The 6,181-nt window shown below is 45.7% G+C and overlaps 1 non-coding gene across 1 annotated transcript; it reads left to right on the forward strand.

Annotated features, from left to right (window-relative positions):
* Positions 1-4,386: 4,386 nt before the first annotated feature.
* On the forward strand, positions 4,387-4,493 carry LOC115030830. Its single transcript, XR_003836390.1, has one exon. It is a non-coding gene; the product is annotated as a U6 spliceosomal RNA (small nuclear RNA).
* Positions 4,494-6,181: the final 1,688 nt, after the last annotated feature.

Here is a 6,181-nt window from a genome sequence, read left to right on the forward strand (position 1 = left end):
TGGACGTTACTACTGTATCTTGCAGTGCCTCTTAACAGACTGTGGGAACTTGGGATGGAGCTGCTGGATGGAGCTGGCCCCTAGTGCTCTGTTTACCCGATGCCTCGTCATTCACACCAGCACACAGGCAGCTGCAGTAACTTCAGATCTGAGCACCCAGCCTGCTGTAAATCAGGAGGGTAGAGTCTGTGGCTGGAAAGGAAAACTCGGCTCCTTTCTTCTTGTTTCTTCCAAGCAAGCTGTGGGGTTTTCTGGGTGGGGGGAGGTCTGTGTCTCCAGCCTTCTTCCACACGGTCATGCTTTTCACAGATATCTGATGTGAATGGCTGCCTGCTGGCTATTGGCATCTTAAAAATGTTTATATGTGCAATCCCCAGACCGTTATCTCTCTTCCACATGGGGCCCACTTGAGCAGTCAGCCAGTTACCCTCGTATTGACTTTCTTTCTTCCTGTTGATATGACTGACAGGAGAGTCTCTGCTGGTAAGTGCATCCCCCACCTCCATCTCTGGAGAGCAGAGGGGTCTTGCCATATCCTGCATCTGTGAGGCAGGGAACATCAGTGGGGCCCAGGTGGGAAAAGACCACACGTGGAAGTGTAAGCAAGGACTGGCTTTGTGCAACAGATGCAGACCCAAGGCAAGCTTTGGAAATTCCATGGGCAGACGTGGCTTTCCAGGGTGGTTTTTTTTTTTCCAAGCCACAAATAAAAGAATAGCTTCAAATATACTTCTTGGGTTCATAAATCACAATAAATTTGGTCCCACATGGTCATCCTGCTGGCTAGACACCTGAGCAGAGATCTCACTTGGCCATCAGACAGGTAGAAAACTAGGTAGAGACCATGTGATACTCCAGAGACAGTGAGGTTGGGGGCTTTATTGCTGTGGTGGTTTGAAGGAAATGTCCCGGACAGAATTGAGGATTTGTACACTTGGTCCCTGGTTGGTATCCCTGTTTGGGGAGGTTAGGAGGGACAGCCTTGCTGGAGGAAGTCCATCACTGGGGGGCAGGCTTTGAGGGCTTATAGCCTCACTCCACTTCCCAGAATCCTGCTTTGGTCACTCGCTGCCCTGCCACAGGCCATTATGGATTCTCACCCAGAAGTAAACTCTTGTCTCCCTGGGTTGCTTTTGGTCATGGTGTTTTCTCAGAGCAACAAAAAATAACTCTCAAAACTATCTGACACAAACAAACAAACAAACAAACAAACAAAGCAACTCAGGGGAGGCAAGGGTTATTTGGGATCATGATTCCAAAAGGGCTCATTCCTTTTGCTGAGGAAGGCATAGCAAAGTACATGACAACAAAAGCTTATGGTGGTGGTGCCTCACATGACAGAGGACCAGAAAACAGGGAGATGCTAAAACCAGGGCAGGCTTATCTTCAAAGGCCCAGTCCTAAAGGCCTACTTCCAGCAGTTAGACCCTACCTCCTACAGGTTCCCACAGGCTCCCAAACAATGCCACCAGATGGGGACCATATGTTCAAAATATGAGTTTATGGGGTACGAGTCAGACCAATCAGACCAAACAGAGGTCGTCAAAGAGGCAGCATCGATAAGGCAGAGAGAAGTGAATGCCCTCAGGCACTACAAAGGAGGCAAAAGTGATCACCAGCAGTTAGCAATATTACCTGGGGAGTTGGGCAATTGTGCTGTGATTAAAAGTGTGTGTGTGTGTGTGTGTGTGTGTGTGTGTGTGTGCATCTCTGCCCATGTATGAGATTCAAGCCTAAAGCAAGTTCAGAGAAGAAAGAGTTTCTTTGGAATATGGTTAATATGGTATCAAGGGAAGCTGAGGCAGGACCTGAAGCCAGGACCATGGAAGAATGCTACTTACTGGCTTGCTCACAGGCTCACATTCAGCTCCCTTTTCAGCCCAGACACATCTGCCTGAGAAGGATGCTGCCCTCAATAAGTCTGGAGGCTCCTATGTCAGTTAGTCAAGGAAATGCACAGTGACCAATTTGATGGAGACAAATCTTTCAGGTTCCCTCTTTCCAACAAGTTGGTAGCTGAAGCTAGCTCTAACTGGGGTGTGGCTTTTGAACACATTGATCTAGGTGCTTTTGGAGTGCCTGGAAGGAGAAAGTACCAACAAGTTAGGCTGGATGTGGTGATTCAGGAATGGAACCCAGCAGTGGTCGTGGAAACCTTGAAGACTTGAGACCATCCCCATTGGAGATGCACATATATGGTAGAGAAAAGATTCAACCCCTCTGGTGTTTCCTAGCAGGAGGAGACCCTGAAGACAGAAAAGACATCACATACATCAAAAACCATAAATCCAAACAAAACATGGGGGCTCATCAGAGGGCATTTCACAGGATCTAATTGTTAGTCGAGTCAGCTGAGTTATTTTGGAAGGTAGAAAATGAGGTTGCAGAAATAAATACCACTCAAGAGGGAAATGTCAAAGCTATTTACTGAGCTCGTCGTGTGAGGGAATGAGCCACCAGCACTGTATTGGAACAGAGATTCAAAGGCAGGCAGGAGCGGGAAGCTTTGCAGTGGTGTTTTAGTCCACTGTAAAGAGGTATTCCCACGCAGGCTGCCTACAGTGTGGGAGATATGGGGGGCTCAGGGGGGTCCTGGAGATGGGCTAGCTGGAAGTGAGTCATCCCTTGGGACTCATTAAGGGACACAGTTGGCTTTCTCTGGTGGTTCCCAAGTTAGAGATAGGGATGAAAATGAAAGAAGTTTCCAGTATTATTCAAATTAGCTGCCAAGGCATGGACATTTGGTTGACTGTTCTAGAAATTACTCTTGCGCTTCCAGGATTGTGACCAGAGAAAGCAACCTGGCTTCCTATAGACCTGGCTTTATAGCAAGCTGGCTTCCTGGGCAATTTATTATAGTTACGTATTAATGTAGTTTCCTTGACATGAAGCTATGGGTCATGTGTCAGAGTCCTGTTTTTCCAATACGTCCTAGCCATTATCCATTTAATCTTTCAGGATGCACTCGATTAGTCTCCTGGGGACTTGGTAAAAGTTGCAGGCATGCTGTCGGGGGCGAAAGGGAGACAATCCTGCAGCAAAACGTAGGTTAGTAGGAGAGAGCATAACAATCACAAAATCTCTTCGGCACTAAGCTCTGGGGAGTTTGGAGAGGGAATGGGCAGATGAGTGGGTTTGGTGAGCTGAGAAGTTATTTATCTTTATCCCTGGGGAGAGGGAAGCCACTGATAGGCTTTAAGCAGGAGGTAGGGCTGATGAGGCAACATTCCCTTCTCAAAGAACACTCTGGCTGCATTCTAGGAAGGTCGGAAGCAGATGCTGGGAAAGCAGGACTAACTGTGATGCCAACAAAAAAGCGTCACCAGTGGGTGAAGGCTGGGGAAGTCAGACAGATAGACAGACCGACGGACAGAAACACAGAGAAAGACACAGAGTTAGAAAGACAGAGGGAAGACAGAAAGACAGACACAGAGAGACAAACAGAGAGAGAAAGACAGAGAAACAGAGTCAGAAGCAGAGGGACAGAGAGAAAGACAGAAAGACAGACACAGAAAGGCAGAGAGACATAAACACAAAGACACAGAGAGTAAGACAGAGAGACAGAGAAACACAGGGAGAGACATAAACAGAGAGACAGAGAGAGACAGAGACAGAGAGTCAGAGACAGAGAGACAGAGAAAGACAGAGACAGAGAGACTGAGACCCAGAGAGATAGAGAGACAGAGAGAGATACAGAGAGACAGAGACAGAGAGAGACAGAGAGAGACAGAGCCTGAGACTCAGAGAGATAGAGAAATAGAGAAACAGAGAGCAGACTGAGACCTTTGCTCAGAGTTTCCATGCTCTTATCTTCATCAAAGCAAGCGTTCAGACGTGAGCTCAGGAGGAATGGAGGAAGTTAGTCACAGCACAGCACACTAGAGGAGTGAAGGGGAGGAGGGGTCTCCAGGAGTTGAACCTGTCTGAACAATAGCTACCGTGACATTTCAAGTCATGTTCTTCAAAGGAATTTAAAAGATTAAGTTTGGGTATGCCTATTTTTATCTAAAAAAGTTTTTCTTTAATAGGTGGGATTATAGGTGGCTTATGGAATGAACTATACAGGTTTACAGGATGATAAGATTTTAAAAAGACTTGTCAAAAAAGAATTCTTATTACACTAGGTCACTTGGAGTGTGTTTTTATTATAAATGTGATTTGTAATCCTATTTGTGCTTTTTTTTTTCAAAAAGAAATTATATAGTCTTTTGCAGGCAGCTTTTCTTTTCTTTTGCAGTTTATGAGATGAGAGTTTCTCTTCTGATGTCCCCTTAATTTCCAGTTTTCCCATTCTGTCTCAAGATGAAAGGCACTACTCCTAGTTAGTGCCAGTGGAAGATGAGGAAAATGGAGGTTTAGAAGCTATTGTTAAAAATGACTTGAACAGTGCTCACTTCGGCAGCACATATTCTAAAACTGGAAAGATACAGAGAAGATTAGCATGGCCCCTGCACAAGGATGACACGCAAGTTCGTGAAGCATTCCATATTTTTACAAAGTTTGGAGCTGAGATGAAAGGATGGACCATACAGAGACTGCCACACCCGGGAATCCATTCCATAATCAGCCACCAAACCCAGACACTATTGCATATGCCAGCAAGATTTTGCTGAAAGGATCCTGATATAGCTGTCTCTTGTGAGGCTATGCCAGTGCCTGGCAAACACAAAAGTGAATGCTCACAGCTATTGGATGGAACACAGGGCCCCCAATGGAGGAGTTAGAGAAAGTACCCAGGGATCTGCAACCCTATAGGTGGAACAACAACATGATCATATACCCCCAGAGCTCGTGTCTCTAGCTGCATTTGTAGCAGAAGATGGCCTAGTTGGCCATCATTGGGAAGAGAGGCCCCTTGGTCTTGCAAACTTTATATGCCCCAGTACAGGGGAACACCAGGGCCAAGAAGTGAGAATGGGTGGGTAGGGGAGCAGAGGGCAGGGAAGGTATAGGGGACTTTCGGGATATCATTTGAAATGTAAATGAAGAAAATACCTAATAAAATTGGAAAAAATGACTTGAACAAGCTGGGCATGGTGGTACACAATTTTAGTACTAGAAGCAGGAGGCAGAGGCAGGGGACCCTCTGGATCTCTGAGTCTGGTCTACAAAGCAAGTGTCAGGATGGCCCCAGCTACACAGAGAAACCTTATGTGGAAAAATAAAAACAAAACCAAAGCGAAGACATGAACCTAAGGGTTTTGGGTTTTGTTCGTTTGTTTTTGAAGACAGACTTTCTCTGTGTAGCCTTGGCTGTCCTGAACTCAAGCTGTAGACCAGGCTGGCCTTGAACTCAGTATTCCACCTCCCTCTGCCTCTGCAATGCTGGGATTTAAGCCTGAGCCACCACCACGCCCTGCAGATATAAAGGGTTTTGATCAACAGTGAGCAGAGTTTCTCCTACCTACAGAAGTGGGTGTGCCCCATCGCCAAGACTGGGTGGTTGGGGCAATGGAAGTACATGCTGACCTTAACTTCAATTACATTATTCATTTATGTGGTGTTGAAATACCCAAGAGACTCAAATATGCAGTAGGATGTGGGCAGGCCAGAAGGGCTTCAAATGTAGAGGTGGTGGTATTAATCATCTTGTTGCTGTGCGAAATACCTGAAAAGGTAACTTCAGGAGGAAAGGGTTTACATTAGCTCAGAGCTCAAAAGCATGCTCGTCACGGGAGAGGGGTCGCAACGGCACTCGTGTGAGCCAGTTGGTTACACAAGAAAAAACAAGCAGAGATTTAGTAATGTATATGCCTCGTGTACACATAGGTACTGTCCAAAGGAACATGGGTGAGTTTCAAAGTGGCTTGGAGTTCGGGTTCAAATCCCATTTCCTCCCATGATGAAGGAAGGGGTCGGTAAAGAAGGGGCAGTGCTGGCAGCACCTGTTCAATGGTACACAAGCGCATGGTGTTGCGGACTTCTTTGTGGATGAAGTGGATGAGACCTGGGCTCAGTCTTCACAGTGATAAGCAGATGGATGCTTTCTTCCCATCTAGCATAGTGCTAGGCTTACAAATGGCTCTTTGGGTTTGTTTGTTTTTAGGAGAACATTTTTGTTTGTTTTATCCTGCTTATGTTTTTTTTTTGTTTGTTTGTTTTTTGTTTTGTTTGGTTGGTTGGTTTTTTGGTTTCTTTTGTTTTTGTTTTTGTTTTTTTTTTTTTGTTTTTTTTTTTTTTT

This window comes from Mus caroli, chromosome 3 (assembly GCF_900094665.2).
Source record: "Mus caroli chromosome 3, CAROLI_EIJ_v1.1, whole genome shotgun sequence".
In the NCBI taxonomy this organism is placed as follows: Eukaryota; Metazoa; Chordata; class Mammalia; order Rodentia; family Muridae; genus Mus; species Mus caroli.